The sequence below is a fragment of the Mesoplodon densirostris genome, chromosome 5 (assembly GCF_025265405.1).
Source record: "Mesoplodon densirostris isolate mMesDen1 chromosome 5, mMesDen1 primary haplotype, whole genome shotgun sequence".
In the NCBI taxonomy this organism is placed as follows: Eukaryota; Metazoa; Chordata; class Mammalia; order Artiodactyla; family Ziphiidae; genus Mesoplodon; species Mesoplodon densirostris.
In genome coordinates, this window is record NC_082665.1 from 132,602,090 (window position 1) to 132,617,251 (window position 15,162).

A 15,162-nucleotide genomic window follows, 5' to 3' on the forward strand; every position below is an offset into this window, starting at 1 on the left:
TTGGGCAAGATGTGCCATATCATACTCTCCTTCCACTCACTGAAAATTCCATGGAGATATAATCTTATTGAAGAACTAAGTGCTATTATAATCTTGTAAAGACTATTGGTCATATTAGATAATATTTTATAAGCTTCTAGACTTATAGGGTCATGTTATATAAGCTAGCTAGAAAAACAAGATCATCCAATTGAACTCACTGGAGAATCACATTTAATTTTTAAACTATTACTTTGATTAATTATATTAATAGAGGCTGTAATAGCGAAATGACTCCTACTTTGGACCCAAGCCCACTCTACCTTTTAAGATGGCAGAGTGACCAATGAGCAACCTATTATTTTTTTCATCCAGGTGTCTTCCTCTAAAAACTAAGTCAGTTTTCCCTTTGAAGAAAAATAAATACATATGGTCATTTATAGGTCTTATTTGATTAAGCACAATAAAGACATTTTATAGAACCTTTTCTAGAATCCCCTCCTGCAAAATGATAAAGAAGAGCATAAACATTGGCCTAGCTCTGGGCAACAGTGATCCCAATATTCTGAGGAGCAATGACTTGAGATAAGGGACCTATCTAAGATGACAATGCAGACCTTACCCTAATGGGATGGATTCACAAAAGCACTATGGCAAAAATTCACTCCTGCTGTCAATATCCCATGCTGTAAAGAAAGGGAGAGTGTAATACCGGAGGTTTCTTCTAGTTTTAGATATTCGGTGATCCATGAGGTTTTTTTCCTATGAGCTCTCATAATTGATGTTCTTACTTGGAGCAATTATTGGGCAAAGAAAGATAAACTATGACCTGAAGAACAATAGACTGATGGTGCAGTAGATGTGTATCCTTCCCTGAGGTGTTGGTCTCTTGGCTTTTGTTCAGGATTGATGGCGAGAAATATGTATGCATGGCAGTAAACTGAAGAGGCACAAATCAGAAGGAGCTGGTGGCCTCTGAGTTCTTGATTTGCATTATGGAGAGAAGAGTGAAAGGTATTTTAAAACTGAGTTCTTCCACTCACCTTCTTTGAATGACAAATGCTCATTGATAGATGGTGATTTTACTGAAAACTGGGGCAAGCAGAAATTACATGTGGAGTGTTACCTACAGAATCCTCCTTCTGAAGTCCTGACACTTCCCTCCCTTTCCTCCGAGTAATCCACATTATGATGACACTTCAGCATGAAAGTGAGCTTTCCATTTCATTGCTTGCTAAATTGAAGCTATTTGATAAATGACATACATGCCACCCATTTCTACAACAGTGTATACAAACACTGTGATGTTTGACAGAAGGCAATTGTAAAGCTTTTACTTTTGCATTTTACATACATAGCTCTAGTCCATGTTACCTTGGGAAGTAGCCAGGGTATCATATCGTATGCATTCCAACATAGGCTTGAAGATACATTTCAGATAGGAGGAAAGTATAAGGTTGTGTCCTACTTGCAAATAAACAAACAAGTAAAACAATTATGTATTCATTCACCACATGATATCAAACTTCATTATGCACTTTGGAGTTAGAAATCATTTTATCAGAAATTAATCTTGTGTACTTTTTATAAATAGAATGGGTTTTAAGCATCACATGGATACCTTTCATAAACTAATGATGGTGTGAATGATGAGACAGTTTATAATTTCCTGTTGCTTGGCTGCCATTCTTCAAAATGTAGTTCTGAAGAACATTAACTCAAAAAAATATTAAAAGTGTACATGAGTTTCCATCTTGAGCTATCACATTCTTTTCTTATATTTTTGGTGTTTCACTGTCAAATTTAACCTCCCCTAGTACCTTAGTAAGAGAAAAATGCCTACTTATTCTTGAGAAAAATTATATTAAATAAAAGATTGGTGATGTCTGACTTACTTCACTTAGCATGATAATCTCTAGGTCCATCCATGTTGCTGCAAATGGCATTATTTCATTCATTTTTTATGGCTGAGTAATATTCCATTGTATATATGTACCACATCTTCTTTATCCATTCATCTGTCAATGGGCATTTAGGATGCTTCCATGTCTTGTTTGTTGTAAATAGTGCTGCAGTGAACACTGAGGTGCATGTATCTGTTCAAATTATGGTTTTCTCTATATATATGTCTGGGAGTGGGATTACTGGATCAAATGGTACATCTATTTTTAGTTTTTTAGAGAAAGATAAATATCATATGATATCACTTATATGCAACATCTAAAAAAATGACACAAATGAACTTATTTACAAAAGAGAAACAGACTCACAGACTTAGAAAACAAACTTATGGTTACCAGAGGTAAAGGGTGGGTGGAGGGATAAATTAGGAGGTTGGGATTAACACATACACACTGCTATATATAAAATAGATAACCAACAAGGACCTACTGTAAAGCACAGGGAACTCTACTCAATATCTTGTAATAACTTATAATGGAAAAGGATCTAAAAAAGAATACATATATGTATATATATATATATCTGAATCACTTTGCTGTACACCTGAAACTAACACATTATAAATCAACCATACACCAATATAAAATTTAAAAAAAAATTTTTTTTAATTGGTGATGGAAGTTCATAAATGACAGTTAATTGCCCATATTGGTTGCGAGTCAGTCAATATATGATCCTGTAATCTTGCTGGCAAATTTAGTATGACTGTGTCATGTTCTCTTTCTATTATTCTCTTTCCCACTTAAAAAGAGAGAGAGAGAGAGAGAAAATAGAAAAAAAAAAAAAGAAAGAAAGAAAAAAACACTTTGCAGCCTTCCCTGGTGGCGCAGTGGTTAAAAATCCGCCTGTCAATGCAGGGGACACAGGTTTGAGCCCTGGCCTGGGAAGATCCCACATGCTGCGGAGCAACTAAGCCTGTGGGCTGCAACTACTGAGCCTGAGCTCTGGAGACCGTGAGCCACAACTACTGAAGCCTGTGCACCTAGAACCCGTGCTCCACAACAAGAGAAGCCACTGCAATGAGAAGCCTGTGCACCACAATGAAGAGTAGCCCCCACTCGCTGCAACTAGAGAAAGCCAACGTGCAGCAGCAAAGAACCAACACAGCCATAAATAAATAAATAAATAAGTTAATTAAATTAAAAAACACTTTGTGACATCAGTAGATAATATGCACACTCACAGAGATATACAATAATTTATGAATTTGTGGGAACTCCATGTCATACTACAGAATCTTTCTTAGTTGGTGTTCCAGACACAAAATAAGGTCATCTTTTGTTGTGTGAATTCTCAGGACACTAATGGATTGGTAGGAAAACAGAAAAGCCTCTGACCATGATGGAGAGCATTAGGGAGGTCTCAACACGTCTCACAAATTTCTCACACAATGTAGAAGGGATCTCATGTGGAGAAGTGGAAAGTGCATGCACACTGAGGCAAAACACACGTGTGCCTGCTTCTAACTCTGTCACTTCTGGGCTGTATCATCTTGACTAAACTGTTTTGGCCTTCCTGAGCTTCCATTCTCTCCTGTATAAAATTGGCATGGATATACGTAGGAGGTCGAGTTAAGATTTAAAGTTGATAAAACATATGCTGTATCAGACTTAGTGAGTGCTCAATAAATATTATTTCTTTCCCATATTTCACAACTACTAATATTAGAAATTTTAACCGGCAAAATTTTTTAAAAGCACTGCCAGTCTTTTAAAAGACCAGAGAATTTATCTGGAGTCTTCCAACATCAAAAGCTACCAGAAAGGACAAGGATTTAACCATTAGTAAAATTATTCTTCCTTTTTGTCTGCATGATAGATGATTACTTCAATGATGGTTTCATGGCAAGAGCAAAAAGGAGATAGTTCTATGAGCATATATTTGACCATTTATTGATAATATTTCATCATTAACAAGATATATGTTAATTTGAGAAAAAGATATCAAAACATAAAAAGTTTTGCTTTTAAATTAACTTCAGTTCCATGGTTCAAAGACCCATTTTGAAATGCAGCAGGACCCTGTGAGGCTCCTGGGCACAAAACTCTTTCTGTGTCCCCATTTCTTGTTTACAGGAAATAGGTTTCATTCAGCCTCCATGATCTTCCCCTAGTTCTGAAGGGCAGGTTCAAACAGTTGCTAATCAGGGAAGGGAGGTGATGCAAAGACAAGGGTGGAGCAGCCAAGAAACAACAGTGCAGCCTTGGGGCAGGGTCCTAGTTCCCCCTCAAGGGATACACATAAGGATATCTTTGAGCTGTTTTGCAGAGACTGAAATCCCCACCAGGTGGGAGAAGTTAAAGGTGTGCTGCCCACAGGCATGTAGACCCCAGACCAATTGGAACAAGAAGGTTGATGATGCTGACTCCTGCTTACCTCCCTACCAACCAGTCAGAAGAATGTACACTAGCTGATCACACCCTCCTTGAACCATTACTATAAAACTCCTCACTACCCACTCTAGGTCAGGACACACAGTGTTGAGGGCACAAACCCACTGTGCCCCCTTTTACCTGGCAAAGCAATAAAGCTATTCTTTTCTACTTCACCCAAACCTCTGTCTCCGAGATTCAATTCAGTGTCAGGGTACAGAAACCAGATTCAGCATCATTCTGTCATGCTTCTTTTACGATGCCATTGTTTTGATTTCTCTTCCTTTACATTTTCTTGGCAATTATTTTTCTCCTTTGGAAGTGAGCTCCAAATCAAAATAAGATTTTTCCTTTGGTGTTCCAGACTTTGGCTAGAACAGATTCTGTGCTGAATAATGAAGTGTTACCTCATCGTTCTCTTATCTGAGTTTGTGAGTCAAATACTTTTGTTTTCATGCTTATAAGAGACACAAAACTACTGAAAAGTTAGACTTCATCATTAAGTGCTTGTCCTTCCAGTCTTCGTGTGTTATCAGATAATCAGACTCCAGTGGTGAGGAAAGCCAGCATTGTTATCATTAAAGGACCCGTGAATCTTCTCTTCTGTGTACACAATTTTTATACAGTTTACAAGGTCTAAACAATTAAACACCAAGCCAAATTAGAAGAAAGCTTTTAAATTGTTAATACCATTAAGGATTAATTTTAAATTTGAATCATAAAGGTTTCTTTAGCCTAACTAGCATAAAAAATACATTCATTAAACATGAGTCTTTACATGGTGGTTTGTGAGGAAAACTATGGTCCCAGATATAAATTACTTCCTGGTCCTTCCCTATAAAACCAAAATAAAAGAGGAAATGATATTTATTATATCTTCACTGTTGTTTGGTCCCTTTTAAAGAATAGCTGCATCTGGATGATTTGGAAAAACTGTCCATTCTCAAAATGGATCATAGCATTTCTTGTTTCATCATATTTTTATTAATAATACTTGAGTTTTATATGAAAATGTGATGTTTATAGCTTGTTTACTTTCTCTGATAGAAAAGCAGTGCATGCCTGTAGAATATGTAGGAAATACAGAAACTTACAGAGAGGAAAATAAAAATCTCATCACCAGATGTAATAGCTATCATTGTGTTAAAACATTTCCTTCACTACATTTTCAGTTTTTGATTATTTTTTTATTTTTTACACAGTCAAGTTCATATTAATATACAGTTTTATAATAAGATATTGTCACTTTACTCTTTAACATATATTTTCTCCATCTACTGAAAACATCTTGAAAACATTACTTTAATTGGTGCATATCATGATATACATTTATTTAACTATTCTTTTACTCTTTAAATATTAGACTATGTGCTCCTGACTTCCTTCTATTTTTTAATATTATAAGTGGTGTGGCAATCAATGTCTATTGGATAAATCTTTTTTCTGAATTTCAAATTTCTTCTTTTCAGTATATTTCTGAAAATATAGAAATGGGCATAAGCATGTTAAGGCAAATTGGATTCCAAGAGGGATATACCTGTCCACTCACCTGTGAGGGGACTTTACAATCACCTTTTCCCACTGCTCAGCTGGCTTTGAGACCTGTGGTATTCATTTACTACCTTACTCAATTAAAAAGTCCTTGAATAGATTGAAAGACCTTCACATTAGCTTTTCTTTGTTCTCAGTGTAGGGAGAGTGAAGCCCCAAATGAGGCACACCTAGACACATCCCAGAAACTTTGTTTAGGAACTGTGTGTTGAGGATAAATGAAATCACCCAGATTCACAACACACACACAGGATGCTGTCAAGGGGTCAGAATATGAAAAGAGGCTGAGGTTTATATCTAGGAAAGAGAGACAAGAATTCACCTTAAATAGGTGAACAAAATAGTTGATCTCTCACTCAAAAAACTGGTTTGCCTCATTTGAATCATTGGGAAATGAAATGGAACTTACTAAAATTCTAAGGGAAGTTGGTAGTAGGAAAACAAAAACTTTATTTCTAAAGTTCCTCCTAGAGTTCCCTGGTAGCCTAGTGGTTAGGATTCTGGGCCTTCACTGAGGTGGCCTGGGTTCAATCCCTGGTTGGGGAACTGAGATCCTGCAAGGCGTGCATCACAGCCAAAAAAAAAAAAAAAGAAAAAGAAAAAGAAAGTTCCTCCTAGAACTCTCTTTCTTGCCCTTCCCCAGAGTCAGAAATGTCACCAGTTTCTTAAAAATAAGTACCTTTTCTAACTTTGGAAGTATGGTGGGGATGACAGCTTGCTGAAAAAAATTTACCCAAGTTGATTTCTTTCCAAAACATCTCTCTCATTGATTCTGCAATCTCATTGATTCAGCCGTTTCTGAAAACTCTGTCTGACTTTAATGAACCAAAGGTTTCCTGAGTGGTCACAGTCCTCCATGCTACAGGTGTCCCATTCCTATTTTCCAGACCTCATCACTGTAGAGTTGAGTGATCTCATCTCTTTGTGTCTCTGTTTTGTCACCTACAAAATATTAGAGTTAGATATTAGAGTTAGCTCATTAATAGATGAGCTTCGGGGTCCCCTTATTGCTTTATGATTCTGGTCTGCCTTTGTTTCTTCTGTTGTTCATTTAGGCTCTACAATTAATTATTGTGATGATTTACATTGACGTAAACCTATTTCTTATTCTGGACTTTAATTCCAGAAATTGTTACTATTCTTGACCTACTTTTCAGTTGTCTGGACCCATTCCGACTACTATATGCTAAGCCATCATAAGTACCAACAACATATGCTTTCTAAAGTCAGACAAAGCAACATAAGCCATGCTGAAAGTCATAGGGAACTATGGGACTTGAGAACGTGTTCCAAGTAAAGACAAAATAATTTATATACTAAAAAAATTCCAAGGATTGTATTTTTTAAAATTAATTTATTTATTTGGCTGTGTCAGGTCCTAGTTGTGGCACACAGGATCTTCGTTGAGACATGCAGGATCCTTTGCTGTGGTGCGAGGGCTTCTCTAGTTGTGGCGTGCAGTCTTCTCTCTAGTTGAGATGCGTAGGCTCAGTAGTTGCAGCACGTGGGCTTAATTGTCCCATGGCATGTGAGATCTTAGTTCCCTGACCAGGAATCAAACTCATGTCCCCTGTATTGGAAGGCAGATTCTTAACAACTGGACCACCAAGGAAGTCCAGGGATTGTGATATTTTTGTCACCTGGAATTTGGCAACCCTTTTAAAATGTTTCTTTGTATAACCATTATGTTACCTCCAGTGAGAGAAAGGCTACAAGCATTAATTTTGTTTTGATGTTACAGTATGTTCTCTTATTTATTCAGCATGTTGGGTTGAAGTAATCATCCACATTGAACTCTCTGGCTTTTTATGCTATTTAAATAGTCAGTGCCCATAAATGCTTCTTCAAGAACCAGAGACTTCAGATAACAGGAAGTTCCTCTATTACAAGGAAATAATAAACATACTTTCAGTTGATGCATAATCAATGGCAAGCATGGACATTGCAGAAAATAGTTGAAAAATCCCCAAACTGAAAAGTCTACACCAGAAGAGTGGACCCAAGGAAATGCACCTGCTGTGGCCACCAACAAACCTTGGTTCATGACGACAGTCTTAACCCTCACAGAGTGAGCCGCTGACCCAATGCATCTCCAGCCTACGAGCACCAAGTGAGTCAATCCTCGTCATGGTTAAAATGTGAGCAAAAATAAGGTTTGGCTGTCTGCTCCAAGGATCTTCTCTGCCAGCTGACAAAGAATCATTTGTCTAGTCTTCTGTCAATCATGATAAACGTCAACCTAAAAATCTCCCTGGGATGAAACAGCCACACATCCAGCATTGAATCTCTTGATTTTAAAAGATTAGCAAATTGTCTGTTGTAGTGGGATTTTGTTTGTTTGTTTATCTTTTCAGTTTGTTAGTGTGTGTTCATTCTCTTGTGGTCTTTTTATATTTCTTCATGTATAAAACTCAAGGGCTTATTCACTCATCAATTGAGTAACTACCAAACAATGATTTTATGTTATGATCTGTTCCAAGGTTTACTTATACTATCTAATCTTCAACGATTCCTTTTTGGTTAGTAAACTTCCTATTGGAGAACCAGCCTATGGCTCCCCTTCACTATCAGACTTTGTATTCCTTCTCTGAACCCACAGAAGGGCCACAGAACAAACCCAAAAGGCAGCTACTCACAATTCCATAACTGATGGGTCCTACCACTTAATAATACAGTTAAATGGTCCTGGGCACTGCTCCGAAGCCTCTTTGAAAACCACTGTGGTCTTGGCTTCCTCCCTCCAACATTGTCCTGGAGGGTCCTGATGCCTAAGCCACTAGACACTCTTTCCTAGGTCTTTAAATACCAGATAGATGTTCTGAAAGAAGGTTTTTAATGTTGTTTCTCAGAATCTGAGAATTTACTGCCAGTCACCCCATTTTACATGGAAGACAAAACCAACTAGCATAATTCGCTCCATCTTTTCCCTTCTTTACCCCATCCTACATACAACTATCTCCACAGCTCTTCTCTGATCCCACCCAGAGGCTTAGAAGAGGAGGTTTAGCATTTCTGCTTTTGTAAACCTAATCCCTCTGGTAATCTGACTTGTACCTCACCTCACATACTCAAGGATCAGTCTTCAGCTCTTAACCTATTCTTCTCCAGCTCCTTCTTTCTGTGTTGTCCCTTCCCATTTGCCTTCAATCATGTACAGTTCTTCTGTGCATAAGAGGCACACACATTCCTTTTCTTGGTCGTCTAGCCCATTCAATTTTTCCCAAAGTAATCTCTATCAGGACACCAGAATCACCTTCTAGTCAAATCCACTAATTTCTAGTTGTTTCTTCCTGTCCTCATTCTGTATGACCCATTGAATTTGACAGACTTTCATTAATATCATAGTTGGTAGAGCAGGTGTAGCAGTCCTTCAATAACTTGAGCAGGAAAATACAAATAAAGAAAGGCAGGTAGCCTTCCATGGAGTTTCATGAATTCGTTCTGCTCCTGGCGTCTGTTAAAAGCTAGGCAGGCATACATTATCCATTAATCTAGACCTATACTCTTGCCCTTGGAGTAAGGAGTTGAGACCTGTTTTGTTGTATCACATTAGGTGTCCTAATGTAACACTTTAATGCCAAGACAGGGTGACCTTAGAAGTGACCATCTGCTTTCTAAACCCTTTACTCCCTACCTGCTGAGGATGTAGGTCTCCAACTATCTCCCTGCAAGTGTGTCTTGTGAGTTTCACATCCCCAACCCCTCTTTCAGTTTGCTATTGAGTTTGGTTTCATACTTGAAGGCCTTCCAGTTCTCATCTGCAGGACAGAATAGACCAGCAGATTGGATCACAATAATGTCTGGAACTCCAAGAAAATAAAAGTCATTGGGATTGGGAATGTCCAAGGTAAGGACACGGCACTGTATTCCCCTCAGCTCATTGCCAGCTGCACTGTGGTACCAGCGTCCAACATTGCTGTTGCCACTAAACAGAGAATTGGAGAATGTGAAGAAGCTTATGGATCAAAACAACAAAGCCCATATTATTTTTTTTACCACTCATCCTCATTATTATTGAAAAAATAAGAAATATAAATATATGTGTTCATCATTAGTAGCACTAAAAAATCAGAAAAAGATGATCAACAGATCAGAACCCTCAGAGTATTTTTACTTCAGTTCAAAGCCGTAACATGATCCCCCATGGGAAAGGGGAGACTTACCTTTGGAGAGAGACAGAGAGAGTTGGGCATCCAGAACTTTGTCCCAGTGACTCTTAGCACCATGACAAAATGGCACCTCCCCATCAGCAAGGGGGACCATTCCTGTCTCACTCTCTCCACTGCCACCACCCTGGTTGGCATCAGTCACATTCCTCCCTGGTCTGAATTTGCAAATACTTCCTAACTAGTGTCCCCACTTCAATGCATGTTTGTCTGTTTTTTTTCTAAATTCTACTCTTCACAGAGCAGCCAGTGATTCTATTAAAACATAAAGTCATGTTATTCACTTGCTCAAAATCTCACAGAGTAAATTCCTGGTTTGTAACAGTGACTCCCAAGACCTTATCCAAACTCACCCAGGACAAGCTAATGGGCTGGGTGCTTTTCCACTCTGTCAGAACTTGCCTTAGACAATGAGAAGGAAAATAGCTGTACTCACCAAGTGCTGGCAGATATGAAGAAAATTGACAAGAGCACGATTAAAATAGTTAACTCTAGAAGATAAATTGGATTGGGAGAAAGCTCAGGGGATAATGGACTGAAGTGATGTGAGAGTTGCCCAAAATGATGACGTGAGTTGGCTTGGAACACCGCAGCCTTGATTAAACGTGGAGTCATGGCAAATGGTGGAGATGAGGAGCTGGATGGAGGGTGTTTGACTTGGCGGAGCTGAGGGCTGTCCCAGGGCATGAAGTGTAGGGGTCTGGAAGCATGAAGTAAGCCAGTTCCAGCACCATTGACATGTGAGGTTGGAGAGGAGATCTGACTTGAGAAGGATGAACAGGAAAGAGAGTCTTCAAGGCTCACCCCTTGTTTCCTTTATTTTTTTTTAAATTTATTAAATTTATTTATTTTGGCTGCATTGGGTCTTCATTGCTGCGGGCGGGCTTTCTCTAGTTGCGGCGAGCAGGGGATGCTCTTCATTGTGGTGTGCGGGCTTCTCATTGTGGTGGCTTCTCTTGTTGTGGAGCATGGGCTCTAGGCATGCAGGCTTCAGTAGTTGTGGCACATGGGTTCAGTAGCTGTGGCGCACGGGCTTAGTTAGTCTGTGGCATGTGGTATCTTCCTGGACCAGGGCTCGAACCCGTGTCCCCTGCATTGGCAGGTGTATTCTTAACAACTGTGCCACCAAGGAAGCTCCCTCTCATCTCCTTTAAATTAAGGAATTGGAGTGGCTGTTTCAGAAAGAGATTGAAGAAACAGAGGATATTATTGTGGAATATGAATTGCAGCAAATTAAATAAGAGGATTTTGGAGAGGAGGAAGAGACACACTAAGTGAAAAAGCAAGTTTCAGAAAAGTATGTATGATACAAGTCGATTTTAATTAAATATATATGTCAACCCCCTTATCTATATGTAGAAGAATGTAAACACCAAAGTCCTAACAACAGATTTCAGAAAGTTTTCATGGTAAGCAATATGTATTTCTGTATTGGTTTTTTACTTTTCATAGCTGTCATGTATTACTTCTGTGATCGGAGTAAACAAAATAAACAAGTTTTTTAATTACCTGAAGCAAATCAGAGTAAATACAATTGTACCTCAACAAGGATGGAGAACATCGTGGAGTTGTCACAGAATTTTCAGAAGCAGGCGATAAGTGTTATACTTCTAGGAGGATGTTTATCTTTTGACTTAGAGCTTTATGGATAAAGTTATTCTGTTGGATGCAGTACAGGTAAGTGCAATTATATTCTAAGAAATTTTATGTTATGTTAAAGAAGGTTTAGGACATCACTCAACTTTCTGGAATGTTAGTTTATCAGTTAAAACACAGGTTGTTAGGGGTCTTTTCATTATTTGTAATTAGAAGTTCTGAATTCAAATCTTGGTCCCAGCTGTTACTAGCTTTGTGACCATGGGTAAGTCACTTAGTTTTTCTAAACTACAGTCTCCTTATCTGTATGGAAATAGTAATACCCACCTATAGGATTATTGTAAGAATTAAATAAGACAAGAATGTAAAAGTTCTCAGTATGATGCCTCGCTCTGTAAAACCTCAATAAATTGAGCCCATTAATAGCTATTGCTATCTGAATTAACTCTGAAAATGGCTTTAATATGTCAGTTCTTTGTTAATTGTATTACATTTTCAAAAATTTGACAAAAATATAAGCAGAATAAAGCTGTAATATGCAAAATGCTCTGCGGTTTGTCAAGAAAAAGATTGAACTACCTCATTGATCATTATTACTTAGAATTAAAGCCATCTGGAGTTTACCAAAATGTAAAATTTACTAAATGTTAGCTCAAATATTCTTGTTGGTATTCACTAACTTAAAATTGATCCTTTTTATAATCTTTCTTTATCACATACTAGATGTCATGGGATTTCTTTCTAAAGAGTTTAAAATAAAAACAGAGACATCATCAAATGTCTCATTTCTACTGAAGTGATTTTCTTCAAAACTAGAAGACACAATTTATTGTTTGTCATCCAAAAGTAATTGTGAATATTTTTAAACTTTCAGGGATATAATGGTGATATGTTAAATTCCCAAGTCTTCAAGTATTTCAAAGGCAAAAAATGTGCTTTACAAATGAGAAAAACAATTCTGAAGAAAATATATCATGGCAATTTCTCATTATATTTGCCATTTAGACACTTCATTCTATTGCCTCTCAGTTTTCCCATGCTCTGTTTTCTTAATCCTTAAATTCTAATATAAGGAAATTTTAGAATAGGATATATTATACCAGAATTTGACAGTAGTGCCTTCTGGGAAATTGTGATGTTTTAGGCTGATACACATTTTACAAATTCAAAACAGAAGAAAGTGTTGAAAAAAGTGGAAACTACAGAAACTGAAGCCAGGAAATCCTAAAAACAAATAAAATTCCTGAGATTAGGAAAAGTGAATCAGTAGGAATGTGTTTCATAGCATACCCAGCAAGCGGTTTGGGCAACCATCATATCGCATGGTTACCTATCATTGCATAATGAACTACCCCAAACTTAAATACCTTAAACAGCAACCATTTTGCCTGCTGATGATTCTGTGGGGCAGAAATTGGGACCGACCACAGCAGAAATGTCTTCTCTTTGCTCCATGTGATGTATGCTGGGGCTGGAAAGTTCACTGTTCCCTTATTCACATAACAGGACCAAGGCAGCTTAAAAAGCTGGGGCCTCCCCAAGCATCAGTCTCTCTGGCAGGGTGGAAAGGGCGAGCAAGCAGCAAGAGGAAATTGCTGCCGTATCAGTTTGGTACCTACATTCTATTCCAATTTAAGGGATTAGAGAAATTGAGTACATATTCTGTTGGGGAAGTGAAAAAGAATTGCAAGCCATCTTGAATCCAGGATAGCAAAGGTTAAATTCTGTCTGTTGGAGGCTCTTACTATTTTGAACAACAAAGAAAGTAGAATTTATTCTACAGAAATTGACAATAAAGCAATGAGCACTTTAAGGACATTATTGGGTCTTTCTCATCTTCAAATTCTCATTACTGAGAACTGTGTCTGGCACACTGCAAGCATTTAATAAATGGAAGTTAAGAGAATGGATAAATTTTATAATTCAGGGTATTTCGGTGTAGGCTAGTTTATGCAGTTGTAACAAATAACCCCCAAGCGTTACAAGCTGTCTTAGATGAGCTAAAGCTCTGCTCTAAGTTGTCATCATTTTGGAATCCAGACTGAAGGAACAGGCACTCTTTGAGACATGGCTAGCTTTGTGGAAGAGGGAAAAGAGAAAATGACAGACAGTCAAATGGCTCTTAAAATTTCACCTGGAAATGGTACATGTCACTTTGATCACATTTCATCGGCCAAAGCGTGCTAGCAATAAGGCAGGGATGTGTAGTCCTCCAAGGGAAAAACAATGGATATTTGGAATAATAGCAGAACCCATCATATCAAGATATTGGTAAACAGTACATTATTATTGGCTTTATTTTTTCTGAGCAAACAAGATTGCAGAAACATTACCTTTTATAAGGATTATTAGCATATGATTTTCACAGGATATCATTCCAGATGCTCTTTAAAAAGAACCACTGAGATGTTGTTCCTTGAAATTTTTTTTTTTTTTTTTTTTTTTTTTTTTTTTTTTTTTTTGCGGTACGCGGGCCTCTCACTGTTGTGGCCTCTCCCGTTGTGGAGCACAGGCTCCGGATGCGCAGGCTCAGTGGCCATGGCTCACGGGCCCAGCCGCTCCGCGGCATGCGGGATCTTCCCGGACCGGGGCACAAACCCGTGTCCCCTGCATCAGCAGGTGGACTCTCAATCACTGTGCCACCAGGGAAGCCCCCTTGAAATTTTTTTTTAACTAATACATTTTGACTAAAATTTTGACCTTCTAGTCACATTTAAATAAAAAAATTACTTGAGCAAGGGGAATAAGAAATAAATATTTGTATTTAAAATCAGAGTAAGAGAAACCCCAACCAGATTGGGCTCATTACCATTTGACAATCAATGCCACAGTTACACATGAAAACATGATCTGCTTAGAAATCACATGGCAGTGCCCCAGACTGGCATAATGACATTAGAATTCTCGCTACATACTACTATGTCTGATTCTGCCTCATATATTGACTATTTATTTTGCCCCAAAATTCTTGCCGTCATCAGATACAACTGTGGATGAAATTAGCAGGCAGGAAGATTAAACACCTATTAAAACATATGCTCAGAAAGTTAAAGGGATTATGATTATGACAAAAAGAGGGAAATAAAGATATAAAAAAGAACCAAATGGAATTTCTAGAGCTGAATATTACAATATCTGAAATGAAAATTTCACTGTATAGGCTTAACTGCAGACTAGATGCTGACAGTAAATGTCAATGAACTTGAAAACATAGCAGGAAATGATCCAAACTGAAGTTCAGAGAGAAAAAAAATAGTTTAAAAAATGAACAGAACCTCAGGGGTCTTTGTAACAATAGCAAGGGATTTAACATATATGTAACTGAAGTCCCAGAAAGAGAGGAGAAAGAAACACCAAAAATATTTGAAGAAATAACGACAAAAACTAGCAAGTTTTCAAATTTGTTGAAAAGTAAACCCCACAGATCCATGACATTAATAAATCCCAACCAGAATAAACACACAGTAAATGATACCAAAGCATATCATAACCAAATTGCTGAAATAAGAGATAAAGAGAAAAATCTCAAAAGCACA